This window comes from Peromyscus leucopus, chromosome 12 (assembly GCF_004664715.2).
Source record: "Peromyscus leucopus breed LL Stock chromosome 12, UCI_PerLeu_2.1, whole genome shotgun sequence".
NCBI lineage: Eukaryota > Metazoa > Chordata > Mammalia > Rodentia > Cricetidae > Peromyscus > Peromyscus leucopus.
In genome coordinates, this window is record NC_051073.1 from 53,024,871 (window position 1) to 53,044,359 (window position 19,489).

General features: G+C 35.4%; 1 protein-coding gene across 8 annotated transcripts in view; it reads right to left on the reverse strand.

Moving 5' to 3' along the window:
- Positions 1-19,489, reverse strand: part of Zbtb20 (zinc finger and BTB domain containing 20) — a 747,261-nt gene that overhangs the window by 422,434 nt on the left and 305,338 nt on the right. For all 8 annotated transcript variants that reach the window (XM_028872130.1, XM_028872128.1, XM_028872106.2 and 5 more), the window contains one exon: positions 13,926-13,999. The gene's annotated coding sequence lies outside the window, so the exon portion shown is untranslated. The remainder of the gene's footprint in view (positions 1-13,925; positions 14,000-19,489) is intronic.

Here is a 19,489-nt window from a genome sequence, read left to right on the forward strand (position 1 = left end):
AAGACCCCACCAAGTCTATGCTCCATATATTCTAATAACTGCAGCAGCAAATATTTGTATCTGTGGATTATTACTTTCTTAGACTATTTTAGATTTTATTGCTGTTCCACAGGCACCTAAAATACCATCACAGAGGAAAACATTTCTACTGACAAAGCATTAGATGATATGATCAATGCAGAGAGAAAATCAGAAAGCAAGAGTCTACAGCAGAATTTCCCCATGTGAGAGAATTTTTTTTCATTTAACTTTATAGTCTACCCTAGTATTTCACACCATAAACTAATAGCCACATAAATTGGAGGTGAATTTGTAAAATATGCTTTTTAAATTGCTTTATTATTGTTGTTGTTGTTATTACTAAACCCCTATGGCGAGTTATGAAAATTTGTCAAATAGCTTGTAGATTCACTAATAATCTTCTCCGGGAGTGGGGAAAGCAAGCAGCTTATAGCCACACAGACTGTCTTTTCTACATAAGAAAAAGCAGAGTTTTCTTACTCTTACTTAGAACAAAAATATTAAGAAATTATCTACTTTACAATATTCAACTTTTCATATTCTTCAAAAATTCTATGATAGTTGACACCAAACATCATATTTTCTCAATTAGATAAAGTATAATTGAATACACCCATAAGTCAAAGTGACAGATACCACACTAACAAGTCTGATGACTTCATAGAAATTATGGATGAAATAAAATGTGGGGACCTATTGTACATGCTGGTGACCATTATTAATAAGGCTGGATGCTATATTTGAAATTTGCTAAGACATAATATCTTATTTGTTCTTAATACATACACAACACAAGAAAGTAACTATATGGGTGATAGATGTGTCAATTTGCTTGATTTTTGTACATTATACAATATATTTATATAAAACTTCACAATACACAATGTACAAAAATGGTGTTGTTTTTGTCAACTAAATCTCAATACACACACATACACACACAAACACTAAAAACCCTTCCCAAACACAAAGTTAAAACACCCTCACAAAACTATAATCCCACAACTTAAACAGCCTTTCTATTTCTGCAATCTTCTTGTCACACCTAGATAACACCGTAACAAACTCCCATGAGCTCTTCTAATCCTTGTGGACTGCTGTACTCTCTATCAATGTAGGATGAAACCACTGTCTGCAACTTCGTATACTAACTTAAAAATTGTGAAAACCTTTCTAAGTAGTATAAATACATGTTTTTGTAATTTTATTTTTATGATGGCTGGAAAAAGTATAAGAAAACATGTATGAAGTCCATTGTTGCATTCATAAGCTTGGAGTCAGACAGCATGTTATGGTAGAATTTTGTGATAAAAATCTGGGAATCAACAGCCTAAAATAAAGCTATTGCATTGGATCAGCACAAAGAAGCCCTGGAAGAGATGCTAACCAGAGACTGGTAAGTCAGTATGTTAGGAGAAAAACTAGAAGGTTATGAACATCAAAGATTGGAACTAGCATATAAATGGAGTATATTAATCAATATGCTACCTCTTAGAGGTTGTAAGATCAAATCAGAACTTTATGTCAGTGTACAGTGTCCTACAGCAAGAAAAAATAATGATCAAATTAGTATATTATGTTGTAGTACATATTCAAATTATTTGTTAAAACTATTTTGCCAAAATTGGGAGCTAGAGGCAAATCCTAGAAAGATGAGATGTAAGGTTAAAGTTTTCAATTTGTAAAGAACTGTTAGGAGCACGAAGACATCTATAGAAATGAAATAATTTTCTTGAGCTCTGACATACAATAACAGAAATAGAGTCATGAGGCACTAGCCTCTACTCCTGAGCTAAAATTGTGCTCAATTCCATAAATCTGTTTTCATTTTTCCAAATAAAAGAGACTTACACCCTTTCAACAATGCATATACCAATCTCAAAGAATTTTACTATAGTGAACAAATGTTACATAAAATTTTCCTCATCATTAGAAGTTCAATTATATAATTTTATAGACTATATTCTTGTTATAGCATGTCTTTTCCACCTAACTGAATGAAAAGCTGTAAATGTTCAATAAGCATACTAAATCAGTAATTAGTTTATATTAGATATTTTAATATAATTATATCAGATATTATAATATTATAATTACATAATTATAATATAAATATTATAATCAGTTATTATAATTATATGATATATTATATAACACAATTATAATATCTGATTATAATACATTATATTATAATTATATGTTATATAATTATAACATAATGTAAAACATATGTAAAAATAATGCACTGATTTAATATACTATATATAATATCTCATGTAAAAATAATATATATATATATAATACTACATTAGAATTTAAACATAGAGAGGCCATCTTATTAAATATTCAAGAAAGAAATCTTTAAAAAGATGAAAAACTGAATCAATGAAATTTCATAGGAAAAGCATTACTTACAAGAAGGGTGTGTATGTATGAGGGAAATGGTATCGGAAATATATTAATAGTACAGGAGTGGTACAGCTCTGCAGATGGGAGTTAGGTACGATGATGGCCTCCCAATTACATTATCTTTTACAGCCTAAAAAAAAAGCCATTTCATTGCACATATTACAATGATTTAAAAAAAAAATTCCTGACAATAGCACGGAGTTACAAGGATGTGGAACAGCTGCAATTCATACATTGCTAGTGGGAATGAAAATGGCGCAGCCACTTAGGAAGAAGTTTGTGTGGTATTGAGGCATACATACATAAATGGAACACCCTCCCCTTGGCTACTTACCCTTGAGAAACAAATGTACAAAAAACTAATTCTCACACAAAAATATATATGTGGAAATTTATAGCAGTTCTATTCATAATTGTTCCAAATGGAAAACTGCAAATGCCTTTCATGAATGGTTGGTTAAATATTCTGAGGTCTATCCTTACAGAGACATGCTACTCAGCAATCAAAAGGACAGAAACTGCTGGTTCATTTGACAACATGCTGAGTATAATAAAACTTTTTTAGAACGTTCCATGCTAGATTTCACTTACATAACAATTCTCTTACTGACAAAACAACAGTGATAAGAAGAGACCTATATGTGTCTGTGGTCAGTGGTGGGAGCAAGAATGGAGATGAGCTGGGAGTTCTTTGGGGTAAAAGAACTGTTTTGTATCCTGATAATCATGGTGGTTACTGTGTGAATATATATGTGCTGAATTCCAAAGAATGCTATATTAAGTGATTACTAAGTGATTTCTGAAGTGAATAGAAATATTCAACATCTCTAGGAAACAAAAGGATAAATTGATAGCATAGAATTTCTAGAGAAATATGAGCTTAAATAAGACCGTGGCTTTCCCCTGTAACAAGATAAACTGTTAAGATGTAAAAAGCTGATGAGGAAACCTCCATGCACTTACCATCAGGTGACCAAAGTGAACACTTTGAAAGATGTCTTTGCTTCTTTAAACTATAGTCTCTTGCAGTTTATTACAGTCATTACTGCTTGTGAACTGAGGGGGAATACCAGTGTTTGTATTTCCTAAATATAGAAGGTCTCAACAGCAAAGTAGAGACTATTCTTCAAGCTAATAAATTATTATATTCCAAAACTCTTCTAATGGTTCTCCTGAGTACACAGCTCAGTTGTGCTTTGAAACGATGCAATCTCACTCCACTTTCACTAAAACTCAAAAAATTTCAAATACATTTCCCTCATGGAGAAAAAAATGTAACATAACATACAACTTGCTAACTGTTTTTAGATGTGTGGTGCAGTGGTATCAAGTCATTCATGTTGTCACGCAACCATCTCAAATATTCATGTCCACGTTTTTAACTTTCCTGAACTGTAGCCATGCATAAAAACACCCCTTTCCCACTCACAGTTCTCAGAAATCTCTATTCTACCTTTCATTTCGATCAGTGTGAGCATGCTCTTTCTTATGTACATGGAATCATCTAGGACTTGACCTTGTGTGGCTGGCTCACACGCTGTGCACTTACTTAGCATGCTGGTTTTGCATTTCACTCATGTTGTAATATTTTGAAGAATCTATTTCTGCTTAAGACTGAATGATACTCTAGTGTGTATTATCTTTTATCTGTTTGTCCACAGATGGACTCTTGGGTTGTTTCTATCTTTTGTCTATCCACTGTATTAGCCAAACTTAAGGCATATTTTAGAAAGACATTTTATTTACAATAGCTTAAAGATGACTTTTTAAGTTTGGTCAGTCACATTTTGGATATAATTAACTACTTCAGTAACAGTAACTTCTATGTTTATTAAGTTACATGTTCTAGTTAGTCATTAGCTAAGTGTGTTTGTTGGTGTGTATGTCACATGAATATATATATATATATATAATTATATCTAGCAATGTACTGTTTATGGTGATAAACCATGTTAGTTTCTGTGGGAAATGGTAATCACTCAGAGAGATCATTTTCTTTTATGGAGATGCATACTAAATTTGAATTAACTAAATTTAAAATGAGAGTTTCCTTCCTACAAGGGTCTATCATACAGCTAGACTCTACCACACTTGATCAATTCAAGCAGAATACCTGGGTGAGGCAAACAGATTTACTTCATTTCAAATCCATGCTGTAAACATCTCCCAGAACTTTACACATGTTAAAGGCTGAAAATATTCCAGAATATATGCATGGGCCTCCCTCCTTTATCCAACTGTTCACACATGAGCATCTGGGTTGTTTCATCTTTTGGTATCAATTCTACATGCTTTTTGACACTGCTACCTTCCATTTTTTTCAATGTATATCATACTCAAGGCATGTGTTTAAATGTGATGTCAACTCTTCCCTGAAAAAGTCTTCTCAACTGAAAGAATACTGCAACAGAAGACTATAGCTTTGGCCAAGCTGGCAGGATCTCTCTCTCTCTCTCTCTCTCTCTCTCTCTCTCTCTCTCTCTCTCTCTCTCTCTCTCTCTCTCTCTCTCTCTCACACACACACACACACACACACACACACACACAAACACACACATCTTTAATACTTGTTCACAAGAAAGCTAGCATCAGTCTAGAGCTCAGGAAGTATTTGCTAAATGGAAAAATCAGTCTATTTGCAGAATTATTTTAATTTGTATTAAGTAAGTTGAAGGAACACAAGTGAAATTAAAACCTCTGAATGTAGCTTATTTTTCTTAGCCCCCTTTTTTAAAAAAATAAAGAGGCAGTAATATAAAATATGTGTTTTTTTTTGTAACAATGTCCATTGTAACTAGTTAAATAATGCAAAAGCTTAATAGTTTTCTCCAGGTCCTTTTTTTTGTGAATCCTGTGACAACTGAAGAACATGGTGAGAAGTATCTGTACCATTTTTCATGGAAACATACATGCACAAAACACATTTATTTAAAATATTCATTGTCCAAAATATTTTTTTTTCATTTCATAAACTGTGATAATCCTTGAAGGGCAATAGTTTTATACATAGAATTCATTATTTTTCTAATGTCTTGTAATCTTTAATAATTCTAAGAGTGTAGCTGAATTAACGAAAGTATTACTTGCTAAACTTACTTTGGTACACATAATTTGTACACAGGATGCATAATACTTACTGAAGCATTAACTAGTGCCCCATCAGTGCCTGAGGAAGAGAATCAGTACATGATCTTCACTTCTACTCAAGAAAATCACTGCCCAATAAGAACATACAGTTGTGATTTTTTTTCTAATTTGAGAGAAACTGTTCAGAGAATTTATTGTAGCAACCTTTAAAAAATAAATGTTCAAAAGAAGTAATGCCCCACTTCAATTCAGCCACTATTTCCAATGTGTGAACAACCCTTAGCAGCAACAGAGTATTTCCTTACCTGGCTACCTAAACACAAAGGAATTTCAAACCACCAAATGATCAGAAACAGCACTTACTCCTGAGACTTCTAAGTCATCTCTACTTCTACTTGTATCTGTGATGTTTATGATCTATACTCAATCTACAGAACTCTTAATATTTCATCTATGTCATTGGACTTCTTCCCATCATATTGTGTATAAGAGATGGAAAGTGTCCCCTACAGAGAAAGAAAATGCTCTTAAGACAACATTGCTGGGCAAGACAGAGTCAAGTCTCCAGACAGTCTGCCCACACTTCGCTTTCGATCACAATTGCTGCCTCCTCAGTGCTAACTGTGCAGTGATGATGTAGACAGCATCACATCGTCATTGTCTCATGCAGTTTGCTAGTATCAGTTGTTACTCAGAACAAGAACTTTTCATGCCATGCCAAGTATTTCCCTATTTCCTCTCAGGCCCAGTGTATGAAATTCTACTGACCAGTCTAAGTTAGATGGGTCTAAGTGAACTTACAAAGTTGTCAGGGTCTACTTAGGCCCCTGGACTTTCTGAAGGGTGTTCTTGCCAGCCCTAATCTGTAAGAATTAAAAAAAAATCTACAAAACTGAGAGCAGCAATAATGTTATGCAAGTATTGATTACTAATCAGAAAATTAAATCCTACAGTATTTAAATTATTTAAGAACAACTTAGAAAAAACATGGACACAGTTACATAAAATTTATATGGTTAAATTGGTACATTTGGCACAAAGTAAAAAGCCTTGCTAAACATCTGGATCTTCTAATACTATACTTCTAATACTAATATTGATACCCACCGATTTATTTTCTTGATATTGCCTTTGGAGCAATTATGGGAAAGAGTTTATAGCTCTGAGAATCCACATGAGCAAAGGACCAGCTTCATTCTGCCCTAGTGGTCTCATGTTCCCCTGGAAGAATCAAGATTCAGCATGGCCTCCTTTGTCTCTCCAAGGTGACTCAGAATGGTGCTTTCAGATTGCCTTGTGGGACAGTGGGGACACATTTAAAGCCAATGTGGGACAACCTGAACTGAAATGTAGAGATTTGTTCCTTATGAAAATACATATGCCTAACTTCTTGGAAATTTGCTGTTTCAAAGGGTCAGAAGGCTCCTCCCTAAATGCTTCTCCTCAGTCTTGAATAGCAGAGATAACCTTCCTTCCTCTTACCAAAGCCTTTTTTTTTCCATTTAAAATTCCTCCGAAATAAAATGCTAAACCAGAATTAGGTTTTTCAGCAAAATATAAAGTTCTTGTATAGATTCTTTTTCTTTCAGAGGAAACCTAGTATTGTAAATAAGCTAGTGGGTTTTATTTTATTTTATTTTTTGTAATTTGAAATTGCTATACTTTCTGATATAGGGCTAATAGTAGCATCCTGAAATAGAGGCTGAGACACATAACAACAATCCCTTCTGCAAAGCAGGAAGGGTGATTTTAACTGAGGCACTGTTGGGGGGGGGATCAATCATTAGGGGCTTTCATGGAAACACAGATATAGAGCTCTAACTCAGGCAGTAAGAGAAGCAGCTCTGGGACAGTGAGGACCATAAATGGCTCTACATCTGATGCTGCACATCCATGCCCTGATCAGTTCTTATTGTCCAGTGACAACGGTTTTAGGATGGCTGCTCGAATCAAGAAATCAAAACGGGCTCCTCAGAAACCAGGGTGTTTATAAGCATTGCTGCTAAAGTGATACATGGAAAGAAATTCAGGATCATGGTTGCAGTGAGACATGGTGCCGCGCGTGCGTGTGTGTGTGTGTGTGTGTGTGTGTGTGTGTGTGTGTGTGTGTGTGCGCGCGCGTGCATGCGTGTCCATCTAGAAATCCTGATTTTAAAAATGTTTTTACCTCCTTCCTCCCTCCTCATTCTCCCTTTCTCCTTCTTTATGGCAGAATCTCACTATATATCCTACCCATTCTGACTTCAAACTTCCTGTCTTCCTACCTCCCCTTTTGTAGTTATGAAATTCATTTCTCTTGGAGCCCTCAGCAGTCATAAGCAAACTGATTATGCTTCAGTGTTTTTTGTTTCACATTTTTATAATGTTTAACCTAACTCCCACTATAATATATACATAGATAGATAGATAGATAGATAGATAGATAGATAGATAGATAGATAGATACACACACACACAATCTCTAGTCATGCTATAAAGCTAATCTTGAAAAAGAAAATCTAATAAACCAAATTATATTAGAACATTGGAATTATTCCTTTTTATTGGTTTAATTAACACAGTTATTTTACTTCTCATTCACTTCTCAAAGGCATGTTTGCATGGGATCCAGGTTAGTATCACTATCTTTTGTGATATGATTAGGGTGTTGAGCACAGACATACAATGAGTTAAGAAAATGCAGAGAAGTACCAACCAGTTTTCCCAGCTCCTCACTTCTCAATGAAGAAAACATAAAACCATTACGTTTCTTTGCAAGCATAATAACATAGTTCACTTTTCAAGACAATCTCTCAACACTCTTTCTTCTTGGGAAGTACTTGATTGTACTTGAATTACAACTGCTCTTTATAAGCTAAGTGGCCATACTATGTAAATCATAGAAAACTAAAAAGCATCCAGAAAAGTAGTCATAGTGTTGAATTGGATGATGAGCAAGTCAGCATGCTGGTAACCCTGGCATCAGGAACATTGAGGTGGGGCGACCAGGAGTTCGAGGTGAGGCTTGTCCACACAGAAAGTTGTAGACATCCTATGACCACATGAGACCCCATCTCACAGGAAGGCAAACAAACAAGTTGGGTTTATGTATGAATGCTAGCTCACGATACTATGATACATGGGCTTCTGAAGATAATTTACCTCTACATGGTGCTCAGATGCTATGACAGAATTCAATTTGAAAATTTTTATGTAGAATGGACATATTTTGTAAAGGTAACATTTTACTTTAACATGTTTTTCAGCTTTTAAAGGTATTTAGACCATTAAAGAAATAATGTCTTGTGTGACCACATTAGCTGAGGTAATACCAAGGCATACCAGATAAAAATATCAAGTAAGAGATGCCCAGTGTATGAATCTGTTAGGCCTGGTAGTGATACAACTCACATATTAGCTTTGTGTTCTTGCATATACTGAATTTTCGGGGTTCAGCTTCTTCTCTACAGCATGGAAATGGTTCTTCCTTACTGAGTAGTTGCAGAGTGTGGGCAGCAATGCTGATATACAACTCCTAAAAGGCATCTGGTACATGAAGTAAAGAGAATGGGAGTCATCTATGTTGTTCATATGTCTATTAACTGAGGCTTCCACACAAACCTGTCTCCTGTACAAATAGTCCCCTTTCACCCAAGACTGTGAAGGGATTATGGGAGGGACTTTGATCATCTATGAGGTGGCTTGGATGTGGTAATATGGCTGAGAATTAGGGTTCACAGGCCCAGTTTTCCTACTTAAGCTATTAACTATTTAATTAGATGGCTTTATAGTTAACTGTGTAACTTGGACAAGAATTCTAGGCCTGAATTAAAAAAAATTCCTAAGGTTCTTTGCTGCTGTAATATTTTCCAATGGCAATGTCTTTTAACTGAGTTATGACAGATTTTCTTTCTTTAGAGCATAACCTACTTTTCTATGGTTAACATTAACTTTCTCTGTTTACTTTTTAGTTGAAAAGGATAATATACAACATTTTGAAAACAAGTATATCTATTCTGGTGACTAGTATACTAATACAACATGTTTCTAAAACAATCTGATTTGTTCTTCAATCTAGAAATTTAACATTATTATATAAAGTAACCATTTCCAAGGCTTTCATTGCTTCTAGGCCTCTGGTAATTGTTTAAGATTAAACTATACCATACTTAACAATAACAATAAGGTTTATTAGTAAAAAATATAGTCTTGGAGTACTGTTTTTCTTTTTTTTTAGACAGGGTTTCTATGTGCGGTTTTGGTGCCTGTCCTGGATCTCACTCTGTAGACCAGGCTGGCCTCAAACTCACAGAGATCCACCTGGCTCTGCCTCCCGAGTGCTGGGATTAAAGGCGTGCTACACCACTGCTCAGCTGCGCCACCACCCCCTGGAGATATATATTCTTTATGTATATAAAGAACACAAAAATAAAAAAATGGATTAATCAACAGCAGGGTTTTAACAATTATTAACTACAAAGATATGAGCTTGACCTTATCTTAGAAGGTTGTCAGCATTCTCTGTGTTTATGCATATGGAAAATGTGGCCTAAACTATTAGGCCTAAATTTCAGAGGTTCAAACTCTCCTCAAACTCAGAAATAATGCTTTAGTGAGTATTAAAATTAGATTTATCTCACCCATATTCCTCTTGAATAGACAGTTTTTTTTCATGGATACAATATGTAATTTTGTAATTATCTGTGTACTAAATTAATATCTGATTCTTTAAGAGTTTATAAATTCAGCTCAGACTTCAAAACTCGTTTCTATATTCTTAACATCAAACACAGTTAATAAATGAATTAATGATTCTATTTTTAGGAGATTTACTAAACAGATTTAAATCCCCTAATTACACAACAAAAGTATTAGTGACCCTGGTCACATGTTTGTTAACAGGATGCATATACTAAAAGTTCATTATTATAAAGAAGAAAGAAAAGTCGGAGGAGAGCCCTTTGTTGATAAGCATATCTAGAGCTCTACCCCGTCATTCTCATGTCAGGATCTCCCTCTCCCTGTAGGCTAAAGCCACCATGGTTATGTGTAAAAGCACAACTGCTTCATCTTGTTGGGGCACACAACTTAGGCCATTAACTTTTTGTGCACATTTATTCTTCAAGGTCAGGAGTGGAAGGCATGAGTGTGGTAAAATAAAACTGAGAAACCAATATATGGGTCTAGGAGCTGACTTGGCGTAAAATAATAGAAAAAGTCTGAAACTTCCTTCTTTGGATTGTTAAATTACAGAATTAATAAAGGCAGGAGGAAATAAATTACCATGGTAACTAATTCATTTAAGTTTATTTCATTCCTATACCCAAACTTTTCTCTAGAGGAATGCCCCTTGACAACAACATTTTGATACCATGCACACTATTGGTAATTCTGAATTTGATGTTTGGAATACAGGCTTCATCCTCAAGACTATGAGCCAAGAAACTATGGAAATTTCTAGTGGATTATCTTTATCAATCACCAAAATGAATATTAAGTGAACCAATACATTTGTTTATAAAGACTACAGGGTACAACCAAGGGTATAGTATCAAAATGTGTAGGGATATGGAAAAAGTTTTGATAATAGTTTCAGATCACTGCTTTATTCATTAATTTTAGACTATTTGGTAAAGTCAATAAGTTTCAAAAAATTATCAAAAAGAGATTTGTACCTCAGCAAGCACTGTTTACATGCTTTTAGAGGAGTGCTGGACACCTTGGGATCCAGGTGTTGGTCTTCTAGAATCAAGGCTACATGTTGGAGAATGAGCCGCCTTTGTAGTCAAGGTGGTTTTCACAATGTACTCCCTGTGCCTCAACTTACTGGTTTTAGAATGAAAGGTTAGACTTCCATTTTTTACATGTCTTGCTGCTGCTATGTTTTATGACAGTCTTTGCCTTGATATCAATTTTATCTCAGTTTTTCAACCTCAAAAATGTGGAATAACTGTATAAGGACCACTGATAGTCTTAAATGTTTTTCAATGTGGTAATAGCACAGTCGACTAGACCTAAATTTTATTAATTCAGTTTTACTCCAGAGTCCGAATTTTATGAGAGCCTTAATCTGAATCACTGGAAGATGATTTCATAAAAACAGCAACAACAACAAAAAAAAATCCCTTTCAGAAAAAATTCTTAAAGAGTATTAGTGAGAGATGACAAGAAATGTTATGTCAACGAAATCTGAGTTCTAAAGAATATTGTAGTCTTACTGGGGTTGAGATGTGGGTCTGAGGTTTGCTTCAATGAAAATAATTACTCACAGTAACTTTTTTTCTTTTCTTTTTCCTTCCTTCCTTCGTTCCTTCCTTCGTTCCTTCCTTCGTTCCTTCCTTCCTTCGTTCCTTCCTTCCTTCCTTCCTTTCTCTCTCTCTTTCTTTCTTTTTTTGGTTTTTAGAGACAGGGTTTCTTTGTGTAGTTTTGGTGCCTGTCCTGGATCTCACTCTGGAGACCAGGCTGGCCTCGAACTCACAGAGATCTGCCTGGCTCTGCCTCCCAAGTGCTGGGATTAAAGGCATGTACCACCACCGCCCAGCTCACAGTAACTTCTTAATGCCCTGTCTTCCTAAACCAGCATTACTGGATCACTTGTTTTATTCCCTTCAAACGTTCTACTGCATAGCCAGCAGGAGAGATGGGTATGGCTAATACCCTCCATCTTGGTAGATTGGAGTCAGTTCTATGGCATGAGAAATAACACAGACCTTACACAGAAAACTACCGAAGACTATTTCACAGAACAAGAGAATATATATGAATGGATACTTTTCTTTCAGGTCAGGAAAAGAAGCATATATTACCAAGGTGATGAACAAACAAGTCTGATGTCCTGTCGGATATGAACAGAAGCATGGTCTGTGGCAAATTATTTATAATCATTTTCCTAATTGCCAAAACCTTTATCTGATACCTCTGTACAGTAAATAATCTCCAATTTCTGACGTTCTAAAACTTTCATAATTGTATTGCAAACAATAATTTTTTAGTGGTTATCCATTACTGTGATAAGCACTGGGGACTATAAAACGAACAAGTCCTTACTTTGAGAGACCGTAGTGTCCATAGGCTTGAACTGTTAAATTCTGACAAAATAAACAACTGTTACTTATTTATTCAGTCTAGTTTGTCAACAAACCCAAGTTGCCAAAGCGCTGTCAGTGTCAGTTCTCTCAAAAACAAAACAAACAGCAAAGAACTTAACAGAACTCAGACAAAAGATGCAGACATGGAATGCTCAGGCCTGTCTCCAGTCACTAATGACAGACTGTAGTGAAGGAAAGTGACGTGGAGGAAGTGCTCTGACTCTCTGCGTGGGAACCCACACTGAGGAAGCCGGGGTGCAGTAAGGAGACCCCACACCCAGCACTCCAAAAGATATAGTGTGCTCTGCGGAAGCTGGGGTGCAGTAAGGAGACCCCACACCCAGCACTCTGACGGAAGAGATGGTGTGCTCTGTGGAAACTGGGGTGCAGTAAGGAGACCCTATAACTAGCACTCCAAAAGAAAAGATAGTGCTTTTAAACTCTGACAGAAAACATCAGACTGTAAAACCTGGATTTTATTACTAAAATTTGTATTTTGATCTAAAATATGAAAAAGCTCTTTCCTTAACAGTATTTCCCAACTCCGAATGAAGAATGAAAGTGATTTTCTTTCTCTCCTCCACCGACTATAAGCTTCTGTTTTCTTACTCTGGGCATCTGAATCTTTTATTTGCTCCAGTTCTATTCACTGCCTGTTATTCAGACATTGAAATCCCAAATGTTAATTGTTCTTCCAAGTACATTGACAAAACAGCAGCTAAATAAGGGTAGAGCAGACTGTGGTAGACTCTGACATGCATTTATGGAACAATGGGGCTCTGAGAGACAGCCTTGTAGCTCACGGGAAGACATAAGATGTGCTATTTTGACTGCTTCGTAGCAGAATGGGGAACACACGCACACAAGGGAATTATGCATTTTTACTTAGGTTTGCCCAAAACCTTCAAGGCTATAGAATCCTGTGATGTCATCATGAACTTTTCATTTCCATTGACACAAAGGCTAAAAAATTCTAGTGACATCACTAAAAAAACCGAAATCTACTTTGATTCAAAAGAATTCTTTTACCTCTTAAGAGTCTGGTATAAAAAAGCACAAATCTCTCCACAGAGGGTGTGTGTCACTGTGCTGATGCATAGTGGGTGACACCCTCTCTAATGAAATTCAAACCTGCCAAAAAAAGGTTTCGTAATTTCGAGTGAATAAAAGACACCCAGAAATATTGAGCTCAATAACTTTTTTTAAAGGAAATCATTTAAGGATCTATTTCTTCAGGGACATTCCGATTTTCCCTCATGTCTGGTTACTATGAGAGTGGTTCTGTCCCTTTGTGGGTTGGTTGCAGAAACACAGAGGAAGGCACAGGAAGCTTCTACTTACAGGAACACAGTGCAGCTCAATCTTTTGTTTTTAAGGTGCAGTGATTTCAGTCTCAAAATGTAACTTCAGGCAGTCTGAAAAGAAACAGGTTAAAATCTCTTTCAGTTATAATTGGTATTTCAGATTTAATTAAAAATTAAACTTTCATAATGTTTCCCCATCCAAAGCAATGCATTACCAGTCAAGCGGAGCTTTTTTATCCCTGTTAAGGGGGAAAAAGAAAGAAAGGGGAAAAAAAACCTTTTCCCAGAGTAGTTTCTTAATGAAAATAAAAGGATCTAAAGAGGAAACAAAAGGAATTCTGAAAGAAACCAAATCTCCTGCAATGCTAAGGACTTCATAGTGGTATGGCTAGAAGCTTCTATAGTGAATTCAGTTACAATCTAAGTAATTTAAAGAAGAAACATCCTAGGGAAGAATTTCATAATCTAAAGAGTATGGGAAATATTAAGCTCATAGAACATGGAAAAATCTATGGATCTGAATATCCATGTGGAAGGAAAACTACGACTGTAAGATAATAGGAAAAAAACTAAACTATGGTTCCAAATGACTGACCGGTGGCAGAGGGGAGCTGTAAACTAGAGGTAACCAAACACATAGAGCAATACAAAATGCAAAATGGACAGCAAATTATGATATGGGCTGCCTGTGCCACACTTCACGTCACACTATACTTCTTGTTCCATAGCATCATTAGTGTGATACAGGAAGGTCAGAAGGATTGGAGTGAGACATCCCGGTTTAATTTTCTGGTTAAAAAATATGCATCTTTAATCTTAAAAGTTAAGAGTCCAGGTATTTAGATCTCTAACTGTATCCTACAACTTTGGGCTTAAAACATTCTATTCTTTCTTTTCAACCTTTTCTTCACATACCATCCTCTACAAATAATAGTAATAAATGAATCACAACACACTACATTAAGTCATTCTTATTTTTATCTTCAAATAAATAACATATTAGTGTTTAGAAAAAGATACTTTTAAAATGCAAAATGGAGTTATTATAATTATTTTCCTTATTTTGCTTTACAACACAACAATGTTTTTAATATACATTTGTTGCACTGATTGTGGTGGGTTTATGTCTGACCCTCACATAATACAAAGTAATATTTTAATATTTCCACATATGATAAATAATCATAAATTACCCTTGAAACTGCACCTATCAGGAGAACATGCATCTGGTTCTCACTTGCAAATCCTGTTTTCTTTTGAACTATATGGAATAATAATTTAGGCAATGTGTCTATTTGATGTACATACATTTTAAATGCAAACTTGCTCATACTTCATACTAAATCCACCCATGAATGGGATTAGATTTTTTGAAAAAAAAAATTACTGACTTACTAAACTTTCCCCCTGCTTCTCAAAAGCCTGAATTAGACTAAAAATGCACCAGTGTAAAGACAGAAATTATGGAGGCGTCACCAGGGACAACTGAATGAGAGGAGAGGAGAGCACATATATCCTTATAAGGCAACCAAACACTCAGGAAAGACACTGACAAAAATAACTGTGCTCAAAAATTATATGGAATAACAATAACCCCTGATAAATGATTCAGAAACATAAAAAGTATCCATTTCTAGATAAATCTGAATCGCAACTGGTATTGTTCTCAACAACAATATGTGGTCAGTGAAAGTGAATCACTGTCTGGCTCAAAAAGGTGAGAGAAATCAGACTGAATACACATACAAAGAATTTAACTGACAACTAGCAGTTCAGTTCAGTCAGATTTCCTTTTCCTCAAACCAGCAGATGTGGAGTAAACAGAACTATTCAAAATCATAAAGTTCATTGTGAATAGTCAGCATTAAGTCATACACACCCTCCCTCCCTTTCCTCTGTGACTAGCTTTCTTCTCCATTTCTGCCTGCTTCTCCCTCTGTCTGTCTCTGTCTCTATCCCTCTCTCTGGTGAGGGTAATGAAGCTCAAAAATAACATCTTGTATCCTGTTGAGGGAAACTTGGTCACAACTATCCTTCCAGATGACAAACTCATTCTTAAATGTCTGTTTCTCCAATCCAAAGAAAATAGAGCAATTGAGAAAATAGACACAGCCTCACTTACACTACCAACACCACCACTTTTAATTCCTGTGCTGCATTCATCAAAAGGAGGACAGAAGTTTATTTACGTTATTCCTAACCTCAAATAGGACCACAAATAAGCCTAATAACAGGACTGTTCTGTGGCACTCAGGCAAACGGCTGGGCAAAACAGATGGATCTTGCTTTGCGCCAGAACTCAAAAAATACAGTCGCCAACTCTCACTGTTGGCGACTACGTATCTTGGCCCAAAGATGGACCTGGAAGTGGGACCAGTTGTCTTCGATATGAATACTGCTCCTCTTCATTGCCACATGAACAAACCATTAACTCTGTCACTGAGCAGCCTACTACTCAATATTAGGTAGAAATTGCTTGAAGGCAGGTCATTAAGGAAAGTGAAATATCTCTGAGGGCACAGTGAGATTCAGGGGCAGAAAATCAGGGCAGGGCCTTATCATGGCCCCACTCGGCTTTACCACTTCCAACTTTCATGTTCACAACTGTACACTGAATCCACCTTTAAACCAGATCTACGAAGCATATGTCATCATGAAGAATAAATTTCTCCTGACATATCAGGTTCTAAAATCTTTAAAAAAAAATAACCTTAGGCAGTAGTAAAATTAACATCAGTGGTAGATGTTCAAGTAAGAATAAAACTACAAGGATTTATAGATTATAGTCAATATCCAATGATACAGTGACATCCGTGTAAATTACAAAGCCTGGAGAAGGATTCTCTCTGCATGCAGTTCTGTACTTTGTACTAGATTCTGTATGGGTGCTAGAGAAGCAGCACATGTGGTATTTTACAGTGATCTGTGCTACAAGTCACAAGGCCACAATAAAGCCCTCAAACAACAAAAATGATAAGGAGTAGTGAAATGCCATAAATCCTAGCAGCACTGAGTAGGAACAAAGATGGCTTCTGACCACATTCTCCCTCATTTGAAAATCCTCATCTAGATAGGAATTGAGATATCAGCATGTCACTGGGCCACAGAGCCGCAAGGGAAGGACAAGAAGCATCGCAGTTTAGAAGGTCTGCTAACTCAAACACTTCTCTTAGTGTTCTTCCATGTGTTCAGCCATGATCTTATCTTGCTCAGCTGACTTTTGCATGTTCAGTAAGTCGTTTTATGGCTTATTAATTTTGACATGTACATATTTGATTCTTAAAGATGTGACTGTGGTCAACAGAGATTGCTAATGATGAAATTATTTTTCAATTGAATTTTCCTTTAGAAAAAAAAATTATTATGGAAAATTTCAAACATATGGAAGGGTACAATGTACAGTGAGTTCCATGCATTCCCAACACACTCATTTTCCACCTATTCTTCTTACCAGTTCTTCTTCCACTAGATCATTTAAAAGGCAATACCAGATAACATATCGCTCACCCATAGAGACTTTAGTATGCATCACTAAAATATTTTTTATAAACATAGCTGGATTTTTTCACACCTGAAATAAAATGACTCTGAATGTTAGTAAATGTTCTGTTAATGTCAAATAATATATGTTATCAAGTCGTCCACTAGTATCTCTTTTCTGTTCTAAGAATCCCATTCAGAATGCCAGACTGCATGGCTGGGCGATGTGCCCTTGGTTTCTTTAGTCTGTGACAATTTTTTTTGTGTGTGTTTTCCATTACCTTCTCAGTTTTGAACAAGATAAAATACTTTGTGTTCTGTTACTAAACTTGAATTTGTCTAATATTTTGTCATAAACAGACTAGAATTATGAGTTCCACAGATGCATAGAAAAATATGTATTATTAAAATATTGAGAAGTAAATGATATTATGACATATCACTTTGGATGTTAACCTTGGTTACTTGGTTAGGTGGTATCAGCCATGTTATATTTTGAATAAGCATACTTTTATTTTAGTACCATATGGTAACATAACTTATAGAACATATGTCTGAGTCTCATGTCCTGTTGCTATGACACAAAACTCCCCCCCTCCCAAAAAAAAGAAAAGAAAAGAAAAAACAACTTAAGAGAGACAGGGTTATTTGACTTACAATAGTCCAGGTTATAGTCCACTATCAACAGGAAAGTCAAAAGGAGCAACAACTTGCAATAGCTAGTCAAGCACATCCCCAGACAAGAACAAGGAATCCATACAGTGCTAAGCTTCCTTGCTTCAATGCATTCACTCTGGGGCCCAGGCCAGAAAATGGTACATTTTAAATTCACAGTAAGTCTTCCAAACTCAATGAACCCAATTCAGAAATCCCTCACATCAATGCCCACAGGCCAACCTAATATAGGGAATTCCTCATTGAGACTACCTTGCAAATGATCTTACATCGTGTCAAGGATATAATAAAAACTGCCCATCACAAGTTATCCTTACTATCAATGATTTTGAGAAAATTCAGAGTAATACAACCATAAACACAATCCAGCTTGAGAAAATTTTTGTCACAATTGAAATTGCCTTCATATATTTATCTGACAAATGGAATTTGTATAATGCATCACATTTTTAAAGTCCATTTATCAGCTGATGTACATTAAGGCAGCTTCCATATTTTGGAATAATTTCCATTATTCATATTATGAATAATACTTCCATGAACATTCCCAGTATGAAAGTCTCTGTGTGGATATATATTTTCATTTCTCTTTGGGAAGCACTTAGAAGTGGAATTGTTGGGTCCTAATTGTTGGATTATTTTAATTGTAAAGAAATTTCCAACATTTTAAAAATGGATTATGCAATTTTGCATTCACACCAGCTGTGTGGAAGAGTTCCATTTCTCCATAACTTCATGATTACTTATAACTGCCTTTAAACAACAGAATTATAACTACCATAGAAGTATGAAGTGGTGTCTTACGATTTAAGTTCACTTTTCCTTAGAGTTAATCAGGTTGAACATCTTTTCCTGTGTTTAATGTAATTCCTATTTCTTCTTCAGTGAAGTATTTATTCAAAATAGTCACAGTTTAAATTGGATCCTTTATCATACTTTGGAATATTTATGAAAATAATTTATGATCTATATGTAACATTAGCAAGTATGATAAATTGATGATCTGTAAATGTGTTCAAAATCTTGTAGCTATTTTCTTGACTATGGCTTATCATTTCACTTCTATCATGAAGTTCAAAAGTCCTTAATTTTGTTGAAGTTCAAGTTATTGATTTATTTTTTGTAAGCATGCTGAAAATTTCATACATGCATATAATATGTTTTTATAAAATTCACTCTCCATTCCCTCCCTTCCAATTTCTCCCCTATTCCCTCCAACTTCATGCACTCTCTTTGTTTGAAAATCTACTTAGTCTAATTAATGCTTGTATATGCAAAGGTTTGGGACCATTTACTAGAGCATGGGTGGCCTTTCAGGGACAACATCTTAGAAGAAAACTTACACAACCTCCTTCAGCAGCCATTAATTGCCAATAGATTCTCAGGGATGGAAATTCTTCGCTGGAATTTTGTCTGGCTATATATAGGTTGTACATGAAGTCATAA